At 44.3% G+C, this 21494-nt stretch overlaps 1 long non-coding RNA gene across 1 annotated transcript; it reads left to right on the forward strand.

Annotated features, from left to right (window-relative positions):
* The first annotated feature begins 10013 nt into the window (after positions 1 to 10013).
* Positions 10014 to 12837, forward strand: LOC119021436. Its single transcript, XR_005075568.1, has 3 exons — positions 10014 to 10536; positions 11065 to 11266; positions 12414 to 12837. It is a non-coding gene; the product is annotated as an uncharacterized LOC119021436 (long non-coding RNA).
* Positions 12838 to 21494: the final 8657 nt, after the last annotated feature.

Raw genomic sequence — 21494 nt, forward strand, 5'->3', positions numbered from 1 at the left:
TACAGGAAAGCATTTCTCTCTCTCTCTCTCTCTCTCTCTCTCTCGGTCACCGCTGACTGTGGTTTGGACGGTTTCCTTGGCAACAGAGGATGCCAGGTGTGTAGAGCTGTGGGTTCAAATCCCCTGATTGCACCAGATGATTTGAGCTGCGCTGGAGCAATGCAGACTCCAGTCATGATGAAGTAAAGCAGAGTTAAGAAAGCGTTAACAAACAGTCGGACGCTGCGCTGCCAGCTCCGAGCATCTGTTTTCAAACTCATTTTCAGGTTGTGGTTTGGAAAAAGACCCGACGTATTAAAGTTGGGTAACAGTTCGAGGTTTGGAGAGATCTCCACATGTTTCAGGCTCTTGCATCACTAAACTTTTTCTCTTCTTTTTACGGTTATTCCATCCTCCAGCAGACAATTTCAGGATTTGGGAAAATAGAACAAAGATTGAGTGGAAAACTGGTATTAAAATAGTTTAGAAAGCAGAAAACAAGTGAAAAAAAATGCACTTGGGTAACAGAACATTATTCAGTCACACCAGAACCCGAAATGGGCCGAGCCTAAACTGGAAGTGTTTTGATCCTGAGCCTGAAACTGATTTTGGTTGATCAGTTAGTTAAACTGCAGATCACAGGAGAACTATTTATAGAACATATTATCTGTCCTCGATAAATTATCAGGAGCAGAGCGGTCATCAAACCCGTCAGAGGGTTGGTGGTTCTATCCCCCAGCACCTGCAGCCTACGTGTTGACGTGTCCTTGAGCAAAGTACTGAACCCCACTGGTCGCTCCTTGCAGGGTTTCCTCTTCCACCAGTGTGTGAACACTGGAACTTTTTAGCTTTTACTCGAAAGCTTACGAGTGGCTCTAGATTTTTCACCACATCTTGACTGAGTGGAAGCAGAATCAGCGGTTGGCGTTGAAGCAGATCGAGGGTGGAGACGAGCAAAGAAAAAGCGAGTGATGGTGAGATAAAGCAAACAGAAAAACGACGTGATGACATGAAGACAGAAGCTTTACTGCTGCTGCAGCTCATTTGATGGAACAGATGTAGAAAAAAAAAAACTGGGTGATTACAACAGAACACTTTTGTGGGTCAAAGTTGAACTGTTAAAATATCAGATTTTCAGTGAGATAAACACAAGTACAGAGCAAGTCACAGTCATTAATCACCACGAGTCATGATATCGCAGAAAGACATTAGTAATACTTTGATACTGAGATGCAAAACGCTGCACATGAATGCAATTAAAAATAAACCTTTGGCAGAGACTCACGCTTTTAGTGCATGATAGCATGTAAACACTCACAAGTCACTGTGACCTTGGTCGGGTACATCACACACACAGTTACACATTAACTGGTCCTGCAGCTCCAGGACGCTGACGTGGATCTGAAACACACCAGCTGACACGCTGAGTGATGAAGCAACACACAGCAGCCGGTCCCACCTGAGGGCGGCGCTCACGTAGCGGAGAGACGTGAGTCATTAAAATCATTCGCATCATCAGCAATCCGCCCGTTAAGATGACAGCTTCACTAGCAGACCTCTCCCACTGCATCCTGACACGTCATTCAACAACGTTTTCTGTTCCAGAAACACGTTGCAGTGACAAACACAGTCACTCACGGGACCAAGGAATCAGTAGGAGGTGACTGAGGTGGACGATGAGCGACACCAGAGTCTGAGTTTGAGTCCAGTCTTCTGTCTTCTGTCTTCAGTCTTCAGTCACATGTCATCTGACATGTTGCGTTCAAGTCCCTGCGAACATTTACTGTATTAAACTGTATCCCTGATCTTGCTTCTCTTCGCTGGTCATTGCACCAAAGACATACACTATATTACCAAAAGTATTCGCTCACCTGCCTTTACTCATTCTATGAACTGAAGTGCCATCCCATTCCTAACTCATAGAATTCAATATGATGTCGGTCCACCTTTTGCAGCTATTACAGCTTCAACTCTTCTGGGAAGACTGTCCACAAGGTTGAGGAGAGTGTTTATAGGAATTTTTGACCATTCTTCCAAAAGCGCATTGGTGAGGTCACACACTGATGTTGGTCGAGAAGGCCTGGCTCTCAGTCTCCGCTCTAATTCATCCCAAAGGTGTTCTATCGGGTTCAGGTCAGGACTCTGTGCAGGCCAGTCAAGTTCATCCACACCAGACTCTGTCATCCACGTCTTTATGGACCTTGCTTTGTGCACTGGTGCACAGTCATGTTGGAAGAGGAAGGGGCCCGCTCCAAACTGTTCCCACAAGGTTGGGAGCATGGAATTGTCCAAAATGTTTTGGTATCCTGAAGCATTCAATGTTCCTTTCACTGGAACTAAGGGGCCAAGCCCAGCTCCTGAAAAACAACCCCATACCATAATTCCTCCTCCACCAAATTTCACAGTTGGCACAATGCAATCTGAAATGTACCGTTCTCCTGGCAACCTCCAAACCCAGACTCGTCCATCAGATTGCCAGATGGAAAAGCGTGATTCATCACTCCAGAGAACGCGTCTCCACTGCTCTAGAGGCCAGTGACGGCGTGCTTTACACCATTGCATCCGACGCCTTGCATTGCACTTGGTGATGTGTGGCTTGGCTGCAGCTGCTCGGCCATGGAAACCCATTCCATGAAGCTCTCTGCGTACTGTACTTGGGCTAATCTGAAGGTCACATGAAGTTTGTAGCTCTCTAGCAATTGACTGTGCAGAAAGTCGGCGACCTCTTTGCACTATGCGCTTCAGCATCCGCTGACCCCTCTCCGTCACTTTACGTGGCCTACCACTTCGTGGCTGAGTTGCTGTTGTTCCCAAACGCTTCCATTTTGTTATAATAGAGCTGACAGTTGACTGTGGAATATTTAGGAGCGAGGAAATTTCACGACTGGATTTGTTGCACAAGTGGCATCCTATGACAGTTCCACGCTGGAATTCACTGAGCTCCTGAGAGCGGCCCATTCTTTCACAAATGTCTTGTTTCACAGTCTGCATGCCTGAGTGCTTGAATTTATACACCTGGGGCCAGGCCAAGTGATTAGAACACCTGATTCTGATCATTTGAATGGGTGAGCGAATACTTTTGGTAATATAGTGTATTCATAGCTGAAAATAGACGAAAACTCACATGAACGTCCTCTCAAGTCAGAACGACAATGTGTAAAATGACGCTGCACGAGTTCCCAAAGGTTGATGGGAAGAAACTTTTGCTCTTCCTTCTCACTGACATACAAGAAACTGCCATGAATGTGTTTTTTAAATGCTCTGAGCGACTTCTTTGATCTTCGTTTTGGCGTCCATGTTGTTCCAACATCATGACATGACCACACCAACAAACTGACGCCAGAAGAACGACCTCCCAGCTCGTTACGTGGGACTGTCGGAGGAGAAATCTAGCTGCCTCGTTAAAACTATGATATTGCAAATATCACGTTTCGGCAGCAAAAATAATCCTGTCATCAGTACATTTCCTTCAAAATGTTGTTTATAAAATGTAAGTTTATTGGGAAACGTCTTTATTTTCCTGCAGCAGAAACAGGCCTCAGTATTTTGACTCTCTCGCCGCCGGCGTTCGTCTCTCGTCTCGCTGCCAGTAACTGAAGGAAGACGCTGGAAGTCTTCGCAGCTTCGTGTGGATTTAGACATGTGAGAGAGACGGCGAGTTGTGACGGCGTCTCAGGTTCACTGAGTTCATGTCAGCTGTGCTCCACTCGCTCATGTTACCGTTCACACACTGATATGTTTCTGAGAGCTGCTCTCTCAGAAGTTACTGTCACATTGACTGTGTCGGATTAATATCCTGGAAAATAAACTGTTTATAGTTGATAATAAAGACAGTGTGTAAATCTGTGTAAAGTGTAAAGAAATGGAGTTAATGTATTTAATTATGCACAGAGAGTTTAAAACTACAGATCGCCTGAGTTGCTCGTTGTGCTCGCGTCTGTCTCTCATCTGAATTTTAACCATTTTCAGCGTTTTTCTCACAGCGTCTTCATCGTCTTCCCACTCATGTTTCCACTGAGATCACAAACATTTCTCCTCGGCGACAACGTGAACACGCTGTGATCTTCACAAAGGTTTTTTTTTTTTTTAAATGCGGGTGAAGACGGTTATCAACATCCGGTGGTGGCACGTGAATCAAATCAAATCAATTTTATTTTTACAGTCCAACATCACAGCCTCAGTGGACTTTTTCTCTTTTGTTTTTAAGGATGTTTATTTACTGACGGCAGCGTTGGAGGCGCAGCTGCGTTCATTCCTAACTTGAAACTTGACTTCTAGACTTTCCAGATGTTATCGCACCGAATGGCTCAAATTGTGACGGTGAAACGAGTCATTTCATAACGAAAATTTATCCATTTTACCGACACTTCTGTCACGATGGGTTTGTTGTAGTTTTCTCTGTTTGACTGGACATCAGTGGCGAACAAGACAGGTTGCCTTTAAAAAAACCTGTGTAGAGCCTCTAATTTTGGTGGAAAAGCAGTATTAAAGGGGCAGTATGTCTCTTCTGAGAAGAAATTCAGACCCAGAAACTTAATATTTTTAATATTAATGAGGTAATAAAACAAACTAGTTTTCTATAAGGGAATAAACAAGCTGTTCTCAGAGGAAAAACTCTGTTTGATGATAGAAAGGTGGCGGGGTCCGCCACATGTAAACAGTTTAAGCAAAGTAAAACTTTATGAAATCGTTTATTTAGTTTCTAGAGAAGAAATGAAGTCAGGGAAGATTGTTCTCTCCCGATTAAGATTTATTTGTAAACTACGTAATGCACCTTTAATCTTTCTACTTAAGCTAAACAGTCAAACACTCTCACGGACGCTTCAGGTTCTCACGGTTCATGTCGGTTTCACTGTGTCTGTATCACCAGTGTACATCTGCACACACACGCACACACACACACACACACACATATAGACTGTATATGTGTGTGTGGGTACCTTAACCTGCATACACGTCAGGCAAATTTCCAAGTAGCTTTAGATTGTCATACTGATAAAGTCTACACACACACACACACACACACACACACACACACACACACACACACGCCTTCAGCTGTTGTATAAGAGCACAGAACATGTACAGGTGTGCTGGTTCAGACCTGCCAGGCAGAACGACGGTTAGATGTAAATCCTGGAAATCCAAATGTGGCGAACACAGTTCCCTTTAACTGTCTGTTAGCGGTCGGCCTCATTTAAATGGTGCCGAAGGGACGAAACAAAGAGTCATTTATCCTCATGGTTAAGCTTCAGGACATATTTATCATAACGACCAGTCATCAATTATCTCTGACGGTTCTGCTCAGCTTTGACAGTTCTGTGGCTTCGGGTCAGAACAATCTTTTTCTTGATCCCATCAATCAGAGCGCCGACTGTCCCGACTGTTTTTGTTCTGTAAGCGTTCGTCGCTTTGAGCAGGAACATGTTTCTAAACGTGAAGGATGTTGGCAGCAAATCACAGATCGAGAAAAACTAGATACTGACAGGCAACGAAGAACGAAGGCCCGCCTGCAAGTGGGCCGGAGTGAATTCTCATGGACTGACTGAATCTCTTTAGTTTCTCCTGCCTGTTTCATCGTGTTCACTTTTAACTGTTTCCAGGAGTCGTGTTCGGTTGCTGCTGCTGAAGACACAGCGTTTCCTGTGACGCTGCTTCACAATAAAAGCTTTTAAATGACTAAATAACAAGGAGCTTTTATTGTGAAGACGTTAGAGAAAATAAGAGTGTAAATGAAGTAGCTGAGCCACTTTGTTAGCAGTGATTCTTCGACCGTACTGCAGGGATTTGAGATGAGAGCGTCATCGGTTTCAGCAAAACTCCAGCAGTGCCGGGTCAAACCGAGTTTCATGCTGGTGATAAGAAACAGTAGTCGTTTTTATACTGGGCAGCAAGCCGACAATTCTGCTGTACTTTTTGCGGCTAGGTCCGCGGATTTAGACAGAAGGCGGTAAACTGGAGGTCTCTTTTGGTCATTTATGGAACATTTATTTCCACCTCCACTGCTGTAAATCCGAGCCGTCGATGTGCCGGTAATTGCGTGAGATGGGCGGAGGTGTCGATGACGTGCACTGTTGTGCGACTCACAGCCGAGGAGTTTTAAAACCAGGAAACAGCTGATCACAGCAGTCAGTCCATCACTTCATCCGCGGACGTCAAGATCCAGGAGATGCAGCGTCTCCTCGGTCTCTGCAGCTGTCTTCACTGTCCGCTTGTTGTTGTAGCAGGAAGCTGCTAACGGTCGCTACTTTCAAATTAAAAGCCCCCCGCTAAGAACCCAGTTCTAATCTCCAATGGGGTGCAATGTAAAGCTCTTATTTTGAAGACAAATTCGACCTGCTTCACTGTTCACGGGGCAAGTTTGTGCTTCACGTCACATCACATGTTTTTTTTTGGAAAAGAAGGAATATTACACCTCCCTTTTAGACACATTGCAGCCTTTACCTGGCTGCAAATGTGCCACCTTTAGTCATACACACGTCGTCGCTCTTTACACCACTTCACCTGACTTCCTCCTTTGCAGCCGCAACAATAACCGCAGCTTCTGGATGTTGAATGTAAAAGATAAAGATGTGGCGGTGATAAGCTGCCCTCGGGTCAGGTCGACTGTTTTTATGATGAGGAGGGGCCGGTCTTCAGCAAACAGTCCACAGTCCATGCACACTGTACAACACACACACACTGTACAACACACACACACTGTACAACACACACACACACACTGTACAACACACACACACACAAAACGGTTGGATGGATGAAACATTGACAACTTTGCATGATTTTCATCAGACATGCAGTGAAAGCTACAGTTAGTCCTGAGGGTGTTTCAAGAAGAAAAGCTCATTCTGACATCTGACACACACACACACACACACACACACATTGCGCCCTGTTTATGATCTTAATAAGGACTTCCTGTTCCTCCTCAGACGGGATGTTTGCTCAGTGATTTACCGCCACCAGCTCCCGTACCTGTGAATTTAACGTGGATTTCCATATTTGTATAAAGGGCGGGCGTGGAAATAAAAACCTCCGCCTGGCATCAGACGACTGATTGCTTGTAATAATTAATCCCTGTGGTATTTACAACTCGATTGCTCTCCGTATCTAAAAGGACAAATCTCTCTTGGCAAACGTGAGCCGGAAATCCTGCTCAGTTTCAAAGACGGCGACAAATGGAAACGACCTTGGAACGATTTCTATATGATCCTGACCCACTTGAATGTGTTTTCATTGATGTTTGAGTTGCTACACACAAGGAAACTGTCCTGTGACACATCCTGATGCATCATAAAATACTTTTGTATAATGTATTCCTGTCGTCCACTATTGCACAAGTAACACTTTCCCACGGGGACGATAAAGAACATCTTATCTTACGGCAGCTGAGGGAACACTTTACTGCACCTCAGAGATATAAACACATTGTAAATGCTCCTTTATGCTATTTTATGTTTGCAATTAGATCTGTTCCCTTCAAGTGATACGACCGTCACTGCACACATACTTAATCTGAAGCAATCTAACCACCAGAGGGCGCCGCTCGGGGTCAAATCGTACTCTCACAGGATCTCCACTGTTTTTCACTGCCGTCCGATCTCCTTCCAGCTGTTCTGTAGAAACTGTTTGTCTCTTTGTCTGAAAAAAAGTCCTCATAAGTTCTATCTTCTTTTCCTGCGGTCACGTCTCGCTTGAAGTATACCGCTACACATCCTCCCATCGGACAACCGGAGGAGCTGCTCGTTGGCTCATATCCGAGAAACTGTGCAGACATACGGATGAAATGAACAAAGATTGCGAACAGAAGTGTCCGTCTTTATCTGTATGCATCTAACGTTGAGCACAGATGAGCCTAAACACATGTCCCTCAAGAAAACGTATCAGTAAGTTAGTGTAACTTTTAACTTTTTTAAATGACACATTTACTGATTCAGTGCCACTCTCCGTCCCCACGGCACTGAAAACAGTAGCTGTGTCTCAATTCAGAGGCTGCATCCCTCGAAGGACACGGCATTTGCGGCCTTCGGAGAGACCTTCAAAGGCCCCGTTGGCTGTTGTTAAATGGGACGGTCTAGCCTTCGGAGTATTTCCTGGTTGCGTCACCAGATGTTCCTGCCCTTACGTCACGATTTCTAAAGTAAAAATCCTGGTAAAATCCTGCTGATTCTGGTGGAAGAGCAGAAGCTGCTCCATCGGCACCAGCGAGAGCACCGTGGAGAGGTAGACCTGTTATTTGAACCCACAGTAATGTTATCATTAAATCTGCGCAGCTTTATTTTTACTTTATTATTGAATCTTGGGATACGTGAGGCCGTGAAGGATCGTAGCGGTGCATCCTCCCGAGAGAGAGAACAGAAGGCTGCATCAGGAGGAGCCTCTGAAGTGGGACAGCCTTCACGTAGTGTTGTGACGTAACTGGCCTTCAAATCCAGCTTCTGAAGGATGCAGCGCCTGAACTGACACACAGCTAGTGACTGCACAGTGAACCAACACCTCTGTTTCTTTTTCAGATGTGTTATTTTAATATTAAATCCGGCGGCCTTCAGGTTTCGGGTCATCGCTGTGGCAACCTGCAGACTTCAGGAAACTTCTCTATCAGTTTCACTTCAGGGAACCGATCACACACACGTGTTCCTGTGAGCTTTATTATGTAACGGTGTAAAACATTAACAGTGGGGCTATTGTCAGCCAGAGGTAGCTGGGAGGTTATGAAGGAGGTTTTTCTGAGGCTTTTCTTGAGTCCAGTGACTAATCTTTATTTATACAAGGAACGTTTACAGAGCGCCTGAGGAGCTGATTCTCAGCCCGCCCTCCATTCATCAAGCTACAGTCTCACCGGCTCTGTTCAGACAGTGATCAGTGATCTGCGCACAAGTTGATGAAAAGTATCTACCGAATTTACAAGAAGGCCCAAATAATAATAATAATAGAAACAATTTTTCAGTAGTTCTTCAGATTTTATTCCAAACTCGACAGCTCTCAAAATAGCACGTTTTTTAAAGGGAGTCTGGGAGACAAGAGAGCAGACTTCTGTGTTTTCACTGTTGTTTACTATAATTTGTAAAATTTGATAAGTTCAACATCAAGAAAATGTTTCTCCAAGGAAAGAAGCAACTTAATTTATTGCGTTCAATGCATTTTCATAAAGGTTTTAATGTTTCTGCTCATCAACAGCGCTATAAATTACATGTTTTTTTAAGGGGAGTGAATAATGCGGTTAGCGGTTCTGTGGCTAAATGAAACAAATGTTTTCATGTTAAAATGACCCAAACATTTCATTTCAATTTGCACACAATTAAGTGTAAAGGAGGCGCCTGTATGCTTTTTTTGGGGGCCATTTTGTTTTGTGTGAAGTCAAAATCCGTCTCACAGCTTCTTACTTGTTTGTAATACGACTTGACTTAAAGGATTGCGAGGCGACTCGGGGTTTAGTCACTAAAATCTCTCCCTTTGTGGTCGACTCTCACCCGTCCAGTGTGAACTGTTGTCAGCAGCGGTTTGCGGTTCTTCTCTGATTCAGAAAGGACAGCGCCGAGTTCACCGGGATTATCAGCTCTGAACGACTAGTTTCACAATGACTGCCAGCATATGTGTGTGTTTGTGTGTGTGTGAGCTGGTTTCAGTATGACTGTATTTGTGAATGACTGACACACACACACACACACACACTGTTGGCAGCTCATGTATGACTTTCACTGCCTGGTTATCTGTTACCTATTAACAGAAAAAAGGATTTGTCATCTTTCTGTAGCTGCAGATTAAAGATTTACAGTCAGAACGTTCACATGATGTTTAGGAAGAGTCGGACTATTAAACTGGACTTTTAAACATGGTAGTGCGATTGAAATCGTATTAAATCGAACTTCAGTCAGTGAAAAATTAAACTGACTTCCAACCACATTATCTGTGTGCGTCAGTCGGACTGACGCGCACAGATAATGTGGTTGGAAGTCAGTTTAATTTTTCGTATATTCGCTTTACTCGGACCTGATCCGGCCTCTGTGTTCTGCTCATGCACCACAGTTCCTGCACCGGGTACTGACCCGGAAGTGGTAAAAAAAACAAACAAACTGTAGCTGGAAACAAGAGAGAAAAACAAAAGAAGACGACGATGACAAGGGTGTTAATGAAATATATATTTTGTAACGTACAGCGCTGAAAACTCATCCATGTTTTCAGCCCGTTTGCTGCTTCTTAACTTGTTTGGTGTGTTTCGTAACAGGCGGACCGGATACGTCGGTTCTCCCCTGGTTCTGTTGCACTGGGACAATGGCAGAAGTCCGATCGAGCTGAGACTGCAGCTCAGCGCATGTGTGCATGGAAACATACTGAGTTGTGTCAAAACGTTTCTAGTTCGTTAAACAAAGAAAAATCAGAGTCCACATGAATCAAACTCATTTCCATTTTGCCGCTTTTTGAGGCCGTTCTGTTTCATTTCCTGTTTTCTGATCTGATTCTTCTTCACTGTGTTGAATCAGACGAGTGTCAGAAAGGAGACGAGGCTGCTACTGATGTGCTGACGAGCTGACGAGGAGACTGGGAGCAGGTGAGCAGGTGAGTGTGGAGGTCAGGTGATCAGAAGAGGTGAGACCAACAAGCGCTGCTGTTACCCCTGATAAATACATCCATAAATTAATGATGTGATGAGAATTAGTTTAGCAGTTGAAGTGTTTTATACAGAAGCCCTGAGTGGAAACTCATGAAAACATTTTTTATTATCACAGACTGAAAAAAGAAGAACTTAAATTTAAATTACATTTTTTTTCCCTCCATCAATTCTCGAGTCATGAAGAGAAAACAACTATGATGACACTGTGATAAAAGAAAATACAAATTAGGTGTGTTTACATTTTATGGGAATATGCAGGAAAACACTGACAGGGACACAATGTCGTCTTCTTCTTCTTCTTCTTCTTCTTCTTCTTCTTCTTCTTCTTCTTCTTCTTCTTCTTCCTGCTCAAAGCGTTTCCAACTCAATTTAACTCAAGTGAACATTTCCATCAAACTGAGAGTTTATTGCCAAAAGATAATTGACTTTGGTGGATTACAGCCTTTGTCCACCTTGATTCTCACTCCAACCAGGAAAAAGTGAATTGAGACGGGCCTTCATTATGACTGATCTGAGTCACTGGAGGAGAGAGGACACACAGCATAACACAAAAACCTTCTGGAAGATTTTTTTTTTTCGCTGGGATCGTTTGGCTTTGAGGAAAGTCTCATCTCAGGACTGAAGCTGTTAGCCGATGAAACCGGGCCACTGGGTCGAATCAACACACCGATCCAGGTTTGTCATCTTCAACTCGAGTGAGTCAGAAACACAAACAGTATGAAGTCCCGACACGCCGATCCAGATGTTTAAATATAGACGCCGGCCGCGACCTTTGACCTTTAGAACAAGGAGCTTCATGTAACTCCACAGTTCAGCCTGATGAAGCTCTTCCTTCCTCCTTCCATCGCAACAACACACGGCGAAAATAAAGAGAGAAATTTCCCTTTCCTGTGAGTGTGTGTGTGTGTGTGTGTGTGTGTGTGTGTGTGTGTGGGCGGAACCCCCGACACACACACACACACACACACACACACACACACACACACACAGCTGTGGGAGGTCAGTGAAGCAGCACTGCTGACTTCTTTTGTTCCGGGTCGTTCAGCCCGACACACAACTGTGTCTCTATTTCTTTGTGTGTGTGTGTGTGTTTGTGTTACAGAACAGAAATATAAGTTGACAGTCACACACACACACACACACACACACATCAGCCGGAGACAATGTAGAGTTCATCTGCGGTGGTTTTGTCTCTGATGACCTCTCGTTCGTGTCCAGGCGTGTCTGTTTCCTCTCTGCTGCCTTTGTCAGAATAATTATCTGCCACGTTGCGCCGCTCAGGAGGCCGCGTTCACCCGCTGATTATTCTAATTAACAGTTAACCTGTCAGTTATTGTCCCGATAAACTGTTTATCCACGAAACACCAGAGAGCAGTGACAGCACGGCACACCTCCGCCTCCCAGAGCTCGAGGTTAGAAATGTAAAAAAAAAACCCAGAAGTGCTGAAAATATTAAAACAAGGACGCAAAAGCAGAAACCTTTCGAGCGAAGAAAACATTTTACAGAATAATTCTAAAGCTTGGTTTAGAAAAACGTCCCGTCAGTGCAGCACTGAGTCGACCTGCAGCTTCAGACCACGAACACAAAGCAGCGTTTCAGTGCTGCTGTTTTGTCGAATCCTGAAGCTTTTCCTTCAGACCCTCCGTGCTCCATCTTCACTCTGGGAAGTCTGACGCAGTTCAGTGATGGTGGAGTTTAAAAAGCATCAGCAGCTGTTTCTCTTCCTGCCTCTCTCTCTCTCTCTGTCACCTCAGTTGGATTCAGCGTACGCTTCATTAACACGAGTGTCTCTCTGTCTCTGCTGCTCTCTGTATTAATCAGACATGTCCCGGCATGTCCTCTGGTGGTCCGTGGACTCCAGCCCCCCCGCTGTGTGGGAACAGATCTGATATGCACGACTCGTTTCACTGTGTATCTGCTCCACGATGAACGACGGCATTGTCGTCATTTCAGCTGCTGTGAGATTCAGAGACGTGGAGAGAAAATCTGCAGGCGGACGAAGATCAGAGACCCGCTTCAGAAACCAGATTTTAACAAAAGTTTATACTCAGTTTGCAAACAGAAGCCACGTATCACAAATGATCAGCACTCGCAAGTTGGGATAAATCTACAGTTGGCTTAAAAGACTGTCTTTTGTGGAACATGAATAAATGAACGTAAAGTCTTGAATTTATGTGATTTAACAGAGTTTGTCTCGGTGAGTTCATCCAGACAAATAAACACAGAATATCAAATAAATACATAAACTCAGTGTCATGTCTCTGTTCTGGTCCTTTTTGTTTAAAACAAGCAGAAAACAACACTAGCATGTAGCATGTAGCATGTAGCATGTAGCATGAGGTCATGTTTACATTCTGGGTTTAAGGCATCCTGACCGGCCCGTGAGAACCGGGTCACAGAGGGACGAATAATACAGAAGACAATAAATGAGCTGCGTGTTTAAACGTCTTGTGTTTACACTTAACGCCCCACATTGTTAGAATATAAGCTAGTGTACATATTTAATCAGAATCACTTATTAGGTTATTAATTCAAACACATACAGCAGCATTAAAATCACAAAGAGAGAATGTTATGCTGAACTATTGGAGCCATTTGATCAGATAAACGTGCACCATGGGGGAGAAATCCTCCTCATGTTGTTCGTCTCCTCGTCTTGTTTCTTGTTGGTTTTATCTCTGAGGGTCCGTCCACATGGAGACACTTTTGTGTGTAAACTCACATGTTGTGCATCGTTTTGGTCGATCGTCCTCATGGATCCTGTAAACGCACTTTTTTGAAACCTGGTCTCAGGGTGGAAAAAGGTGAAAACGTCGCCCTTGCGTTATCGTGTGGACAGTGAATCTGCATACTTCGTGTATTGATGACGCCATCGCCCCGCCCCTCGACCTCTGAACCCTGCGATGTCTCATAACAACAACAACAACAACATCAACAACAATGGAGGACAACATGCTTGTGTTGGTGCTGCATGCTCTGTCTCTTCTTCTTCGTTTTTGGTCAATTTAAAGCGCCACCTATAGGCTGGAATATGAACTACAGCGTGTTCAGTTATTTATATTGGATCCATTCGGACGCAGATATTCTTGAAACGATGCCGAGGAAGACGGCGGAAGAAAAGATGGTTTTGGTGCGTGTGACTTTTAATCTTCAGTCTCGTCTCTTTTAAACTTCTTCTATTTTAGCCAACTTTCCCGCTTAATGTTTTGTTTCCTGATGTCTTCCTGCTTCTATTAAATGCACTCTTAATGTAACTGTAAAGCACTTTGAGTTGCCCTGCGTCTGAATTGTTCTTGGTTTCGTGTCTGTTTTATGAAAACGTGACTGACGACAGCTGACGACACGTCACTGGGGGGAAAAACTTCAGCTGTTACCTCTTGTAACTCTGTTGTGAGGTGTTCAGGGGGGCACTCAGAAACACGGGGCAGGGGTAAAAACTGTAAACCAGGATCGAGCCGGTACAATACACAGGAATGTACCGGCGTCCTCTCAGAACTGAACATGTTGCTGTTTCAGGGCTGCAGGCTGCTGCTGACGCTGAGATTCCAGCGAGCTGCCACACAGGAGCTGAAAGCAGCTGAGACGTCACATGTGTAGGCAGAGTGTGTGTGTGTGTGTGTGTGTGTGTGTGTGTGTGTGTGAATAAATGAGTGTATGTGAGAGACCTGGATTGTGTGTTTTCTTGCTCGTTTCTCTCTGTCTGTACGTCCTTTTATGTACCTCAATATGTGTGTGTGTGTGCATTTACTGCAGTCACTGCGTCCATCGGTCTGCTGTGTGTTCGTGTGTGTGTGTGTGTGTGTGTGTGCGTGCTGCAAGCGTAGCTGTTTTTGACATTTATACAATGATTGATGTGCAGCGGGAGCGCTCTGCTCCTCCGCCACATCCATCGTCCTCTTTCTCTGGTGTCAGTCGCTCTCGTCTCTGAGCCTCTGGATGTTCTGCCAGGTCATTGAGTTCCTGGAAAATCATGGAAGGAATCATGGAAAACGAGAGCGTGTTTCCAAAAAACATTCTAGAAACCTAAGCAGGAGTAAAACTATCTCATAGACGGAGTAACTGAGATGCCGGTGAAGGTCGTCCAGGTTGTGGTGATACTGACTGCTGCATCGTTGGCGACTGGGCTTGTTTGGGTTTCACGGAGACTTCTCAGTTCTGACTAACTGGACTGAACTGTAAACCTGATGAGGTGCTGAGAGGAAGTCAAATAAATTCAGTAAATTCCAATGTGATGATTTAACGGCAGATCCGATAACGAAGCAGCCAGCGTGCATTTGTTACAACCTGGAACAGTTACTGCTGCGATGAGAACGATCAGAATAAATCACGTACATTCATTCCCTTAATGACAACGTGCAGTAATGGTTATACGGCGGCTGCTTCCCGGCACTTGTTTACACCCCAACACGCCCCTCCACCCGCTCGCTCGCTCTGAACACCGTCACACTTCCCTGATCCTCGCTGAATGTGTGTTACAACTCGTCTCGCACATTCTTCAAATTTCATACTTGAAGAAAGGAAGTACAGTTACGGTAAAGTAATGAGACGATCACGACACAGTCTGAGGTCAAACTGGTAAATAAAAAATATATATATATGTGTGTGTGATGAGACGGAGACGCTGTTCAATCACCATTAGGAGGATCTACGTGAGAGTTGTTCTTGTAATTACAGCCTGGGAAGTTCGAGCACCTACTTATTTTAACCGCGATAAAACAACAATTTCAGCATTCAACAGCTAAAACGAAGCAGGAGGTTCAGTCTCATCAAACACTCTGAGACCCCGTCGCCGTCTGGCTGCTCTGGTCGGTGCCGGTGCTGGTGGTCCACGGCTGAAAACAGCTGCTGCAAACTGGGTTCATGAGAGTCATTATGAGTGAAGACTTTCTTGAACAGAGTCATTTCATCCATGTTAATGTAAAAGTATTGATAAGCGGCGCTTTAAAAGAGCCTCAAGAGCCAAATGACGGCGCAGTGTAAAGCTAATAAATGTCAACGTTGGCGCTGCAGCTCACTTTATGTTTCTGGCTCCGTGTGGTCATGAGACACCATGTGACCTAAATTTGTCCATGTCAGGACGGATATAGTTTATGATCCAGAGTCTTTTCTGCAGGAACTGTACACTTCAACAGCACATGTGTGAAGGCGTCAGCCTATAAAGACGCTCTATGTTGGATAAACAGCTGCACTGCGGAGCGTATCAGAGCCTGAACACGAGCCAGAGACCGACAGCGCCGCAGCCGCCTCGCTCGCTTTTAACCAAAGACAGTGTTTCCTCCTCAGACACTGAATACAACACAGTCGAGTGTGTTTGTATTCAGGTTCTCTAAAACCACAGTGAATAGATGATCGACTCCTTTGTCATCACCTCGGGACAAGTTTCCTGTTTTCTGTGTTTAATTATCTTGTGTGTCAGATTCATCATCAAGGAAACAGGGCAGAGTAGAAAGCAGCAGATCGAACACCTCGTCAGGCTTCATCCAGGAGACGTTAAACTTGTCTTAAAAAGTCTGCAGGCCTGATCCAGCTGAGAGAAACGAGCGATCCACATCGAGCCTCTCAAGCTGACAGTCCGTTTGTTTTTTTCAGGACATCAGAGTGAGAAGAACGTGACACAGTTTTCTGGAGCTGAATTTTCTGAGGGGGGGTGAGACATCTCGCTTCTTTCTCGTCTCTGTTGAGAGCTGCACATGCTCAGTAGCGACCAGGCAGCTGACAGTGCTGCTGATCTTTTACTTCAGTCTCTCTTTCAAACTCAGCATCCTTAACGTCACGTCATAACGTCGCATCTGACAATGAGCATAAATGAACGCGTCCAGCCGACTGGAACCGGCTCTGATAAATACTTTCACCGCCCGTTGATGCAGGACTGCATGTTGACTGAAGCGAGATGCTCCTGGGTGTTTTGTGTCCGGTGTGAAGGAGGCCGACTCTCAGGGTGAACGTCTTTATTGAAAGTGAAGGTGTCCATGTTTTTTTTTTTCTCGCCTCGCCGCTCTCTCGCCGCTCTCTTGGGAGGCCGCAGACGAAGCGTTGATGACTTCCTGCTGTCGTGTGCTCTTCCTGTAAAACTGTCAGTGCTGCTGTGTAAAGCCTGTAACCTGCTGACCTCCAGCCGCTCCTCCGTCCTCCTCCTCATCCCTCCATCCATAACCCGATTACACCTCCTGTCCAGACACACGCCCTTCATCCTGCGTCTAGTTCCCCTTACATGCTTCACTCCTTTGTCCTTTTTCTGTCCCACCTTGCATATTTCCTTTCTTCCTTCCTTCCTTCTTCTCTTATTTCCTTCCGTCCTTTCCTTTCTCCCTCTCTCCTTCTCTCCTACCTCTCTTCCTTCCTTCTTTCCTTGCTCACTGCTCGCCTTCGCTTCCCGACTTCTCGCCATATCTTATTTCCAGGGAAGCGTCTTGGCTCGCAGCAGCTGTTGTGTGTGCGCGCTGCCTCTCAATGCATGTGTGTGTTTATGTGTGTGTGCATGCATGTGTGTGTGTGTTCGTGTGTGTGTGTGTGAGCACACTGCAACATGATCTTGTGGCTCGGAGAAACGTTTTTTAAAACCCTCACGAGTATCAGCACAGTGTGTGTCACAGGAACTGCCATATAAGGAAGCAAGACAATCAGGCATCCGCTTGTGTGTGTGTGTGTGTGTGTGTGTGTGTGTGTGTGTGTGTGTGTGATAAAGCAGGTCTTTCCACTCAGAGGTCATGTAGTTTAAATTAAGTTCTGTTCCTGCAGGATTTAAAAACCGCTCTGACTCAGAATCGATCATTATCTTTATCTAATCAAACTAACATTCACGTCAGCGTCGCGTCTTTCATCATAACAAGTTTTATTTAATTGGTCTCTCTGAAAAGCTGAGACTTGATGCTTGGTTGCACAAGACAGCAACATTTCAACATGTCGTCTTTTAGCACATTATGTTACATCAGCGTGGACGTCGCTGCTGGGTGAACGTCCTCATGTCGAGTTTGAAGGATCCTCACATTCACACGACACGTCTGTAGCTTTATGTCGTGTTCAGCTCTTGAAGCTAGCAGAGTTAGCCCACAAGCTAACAAACACGGGATCATGGAAAGAGACTGAATCTTGTTAAAGAAACGGTGAAAATCTCCCTGAAAATGCACGATGCACGAGGAGTGTTTATCGATGTGTCTGAGGGACTAGTTAAACATCTGAGAGTCTAGTTTAATGTCTGAGGGACTAGTTAAAGGTCTGAGGGACTAGTTAAACATCTGAGAGTCTAGTTAAATGTCTGAGGGACTAGTTAAAGGTCTGAGGGACTAGTTAAACATCTGAGAGTCTAGTTAAATGTCTGAGAGACTAGTTAAATGTCTGAGGGACTAGTTAAATGTCTGAGGGACTAGTTAAACCTCTGAGGGACTAGTTAAAGGTCTGAGGGACTAGTTAAACATCTGAGGGACTAGTTAAACGTCTGAGGGACTAGTTAAACGTCTGAGAGTCTAGTTAAATGTCTGAGGCACTAGTTAAATGTCTGAGGCACTAGTTAAATGTCTGAGGCACTAGTTAAATGTCTGAGGGACTAGTTAAACGTCTGAGAGTCTAGTTAAATGTCTGAGGCACTAGTTAAATGTCTGAGGGACTAGTTAAAGGTCTGAGAGTCTAGTTAAATGTCTGAGGCACTAGTTAAATGTCTGAGGGACTAGTTAAAGGTCTGAGAGTCTAGTTAAATGTCTGGGGCACTAGTTAAATGTCTGAGGGACTAGTTAAATGTCTGAGGGACTAGTTAAAGGTCTGAGAGTCTAGTTAAATGTCTGAGGCACTAGTTAAATGTCTGAGGCACTAGTTAAATGTCTGAGGCACTAGTTAAATGTCTGAGGGACTAGTTAAACCTCTGAGGACTAGTTAATCGATTCTGGGTGTGTCGACATCCGATTCGTACACATTTCACGCGCCAGACCACGAGTCTGTGGACATTTATTTATACTCAGACTGGAGATGTTTAGCTGCTGGACACAGGACGTCCTTCTTCACTGGAAAGTTGATTTTCAGTGTGTTTTCAGCTCTGAAGCTATTTAACTATTTTTTCTAAGCGGGACTAAATAACTTTTAGATGTGACTAAATTAACATGACACAGAACCAGAATTTGGTTTAAAGAAAGTAAAAAACTAGTGGAAAAACATAAGTTCCTGTTATTAATATGATTACTGTGACCATTCGGCAACAAATATTTATATAATTGAATGTGACAAAGTTTCCTCGGGGTCTCTTGCTCGTTGCTTTTTGCAGGTTACAGTGAGTCACCGGACTAAAAGATCTCAGAGTTCAACAGAAAATACTCCTCAGTTTCATACAAAGTTTGATTTCCCAAATCTGTCCTGAGTGAACCCTCCTCTCAGTAGAGGATCTCTGACAACACATGTTTCAGTGTCTTTGACCTAAAATCAACCAGAAACTGTCAGAAATTAGAATAACAGCCACTCTCATAAACCGGAACCTCTTCCCTCTAATTTGCGAGGCCTTTCACCTTCTACTGTAAACAGTCGTTACATTTTATGGCTCATTTTTACCGATCGATTGATTGATTGATTGATTGATTGATTGATTGATTGATGGCTGAAGCATGTCCATCTCCTGGCGCGGTTTGCAACCCGGACGGCTTGTCACTGTGGTGCTGAGCATGTGGTTGTGCAACGTTTCAGATGATGAATCAAAGGCATTCCTCACATGAAAGCACTAATAAAGCTGTAGAGTAAAGCCCGGGGAGATTAACACAGTGTGTTCAGCCGGCGTGCAGGTTCCTGCCTGTTCTGTAGACGTACAGAACTGAACACAGAGGATTTATGTTCGAACTGTACATTTATACATGTGACGAGAGCAGAAAGAAAGACTGTGAGAAAGAGAAGTGAGGTCGAGGAGAGAGAAGGAAGATGAGAGTGTGCACCTGAGCCAGAACATGATATTATCAGTGTGTGTCATTTAATGCACGAGTAACAGTGTATCTGTAATAGTGTGTGTGTGTGTGTGTGTGTGTGAGTGAGTGAGAGAGAGAGTAACATGATCATTCTGGTTGTGAAATGGATTCTCGTTCCCAGTGGATCGTGGGATACGTCCACACCCCTGCGCTCCATTCCTGAATGACACCTTTAAAACAGATACGCTGTGTGTGTGTGTGTGTGTGTGTGTGTGTGTGTGTGTGTGTGTGTGTGTGTGTGTGTGTGTGTGTGTGTGTGTGTGTGAGAACCTCCTTGGGGGAGTTTTCAAAATTTATACCTGCTCAAACCAAACTCCACGTCATAAATACACAAGTGAATCACACACACACACACACACACACACACACACACACACACACACACACACACACACACACACACACTCAACAGACAACATGTTTATGGACATAATCTCACTCTATATAAACATCACATGTTCATGTTCCCGCAAAAATCAGAAAAGAAAGAAATCTGATTTCCAAAAGAATCAATAATAACATGAATATGTTACATGTTAAATATGTCTAAAGGTCTGAGGGACTAGTTAAAGTACTGAGAGACTAGTTAAAGTACTGAGAGACTAGTTAAAGTACTGAGAGACTAGTTAAAGATCTGAGGGACTAGTGAGGTGTCAGGGTACTTGTTAGATGTGAAGGGACAAGATGAATGTCTGTTGGACGAGTCCAGTGTTAGAACGATTAGTCAGATGTCTAAGGGACTAGTTGGATGTCAGAGTTACTAGTCAAACATCGTAAGAACTAGTGCAATTAGTAGAAATGTCAGAGGAATTAGTCAGGGACAGTTTGAATGTCTGTGGGACTAACTGGATTTTTGCAGGACTGGTTAGAAGCAAATAGACCAGATGAAGGTTTGTGGGACTCGTCAAACATCAGAGGAGCTAGTTAATGTTTGAGGGACTGGTGAAGTGTCAGGAGTGTTCAGAGGAGTTTAAAGTCATTTCTATCAGTCAGATAATGGTTCAGTTATATTTGAGGACATGCGCGCACACACACACATGCATGCACACACTCACTCACACACACACACACACACACACACACACACACACACACACACACACACACACTGTTTGAATACCAGAGAAGCTGACTGTGTGATTCACTCCTCCGCTCAAATACTTTCCCATGTTGAACAATGAGAGAGGGCAGGACACTGTTTACAAAGCCACGCTGACATACGACAGAGGTATCTGTGTGTGTGTGTGTGTGTGCGTGTGTGTGTGTGTGTGTGTGTGTGTGTGTGCAGCAGCAGGATGCAGCTACAAGTTAAATAATGTGGAGAAAAAAAAACCTCCCTCTGTCTGTTTTGAGTTAATCTTTGACAGTAGCTGCTTCACTTCACTGTTGACAACTGATTATAATTTCGTTAGTCAGCAGCTCTTTGAAGCTCAATTACACCGACATTTCTCAGAAGCCGGCGGAGTCAAGACTTATGACCGACACGCTGATTTGATCTGGTCATAAATTATTGAACATCACGGCTCAGAGGAAGCATCGTCATTACCGGTCTAAATTCATCCCGATGGGCCGGAAAGGAACGGCTGCTGGTTCATCTGGTACAGATCGCAAACTCTAAAGTAACATTTACACCAGGTTTAACATCATGACAGCACAGAATGTACCTTTAAAGATATAATGCATCAGATTCTGTGCAGGTTAGTAAAGTATTTCAAGGGCACCTCAATGAAGGCGTGTTCAATACTGTCAGTGAAAAGACTTTTGTAACTGTTTTGAGAGCTTTGCAAATAAGTAAAGGACTCGTCGCCTGTTTGATTGTTCAATATGTTGGAAAGATTTGTCAAATGTCTAAGGGACGAGACTTTTACTGTTTGCTTCCACAGCCAATCGCATCCTTTGAATTAAAGCTGGTAAAGCTTCGGGTTACGGTGGAAATCCGAACCTTAAAAGGCGAAATTCAAATGCC

This window comes from Acanthopagrus latus, chromosome 6 (assembly GCF_904848185.1).
Source record: "Acanthopagrus latus isolate v.2019 chromosome 6, fAcaLat1.1, whole genome shotgun sequence".
NCBI lineage: Eukaryota > Metazoa > Chordata > Actinopteri > Spariformes > Sparidae > Acanthopagrus > Acanthopagrus latus.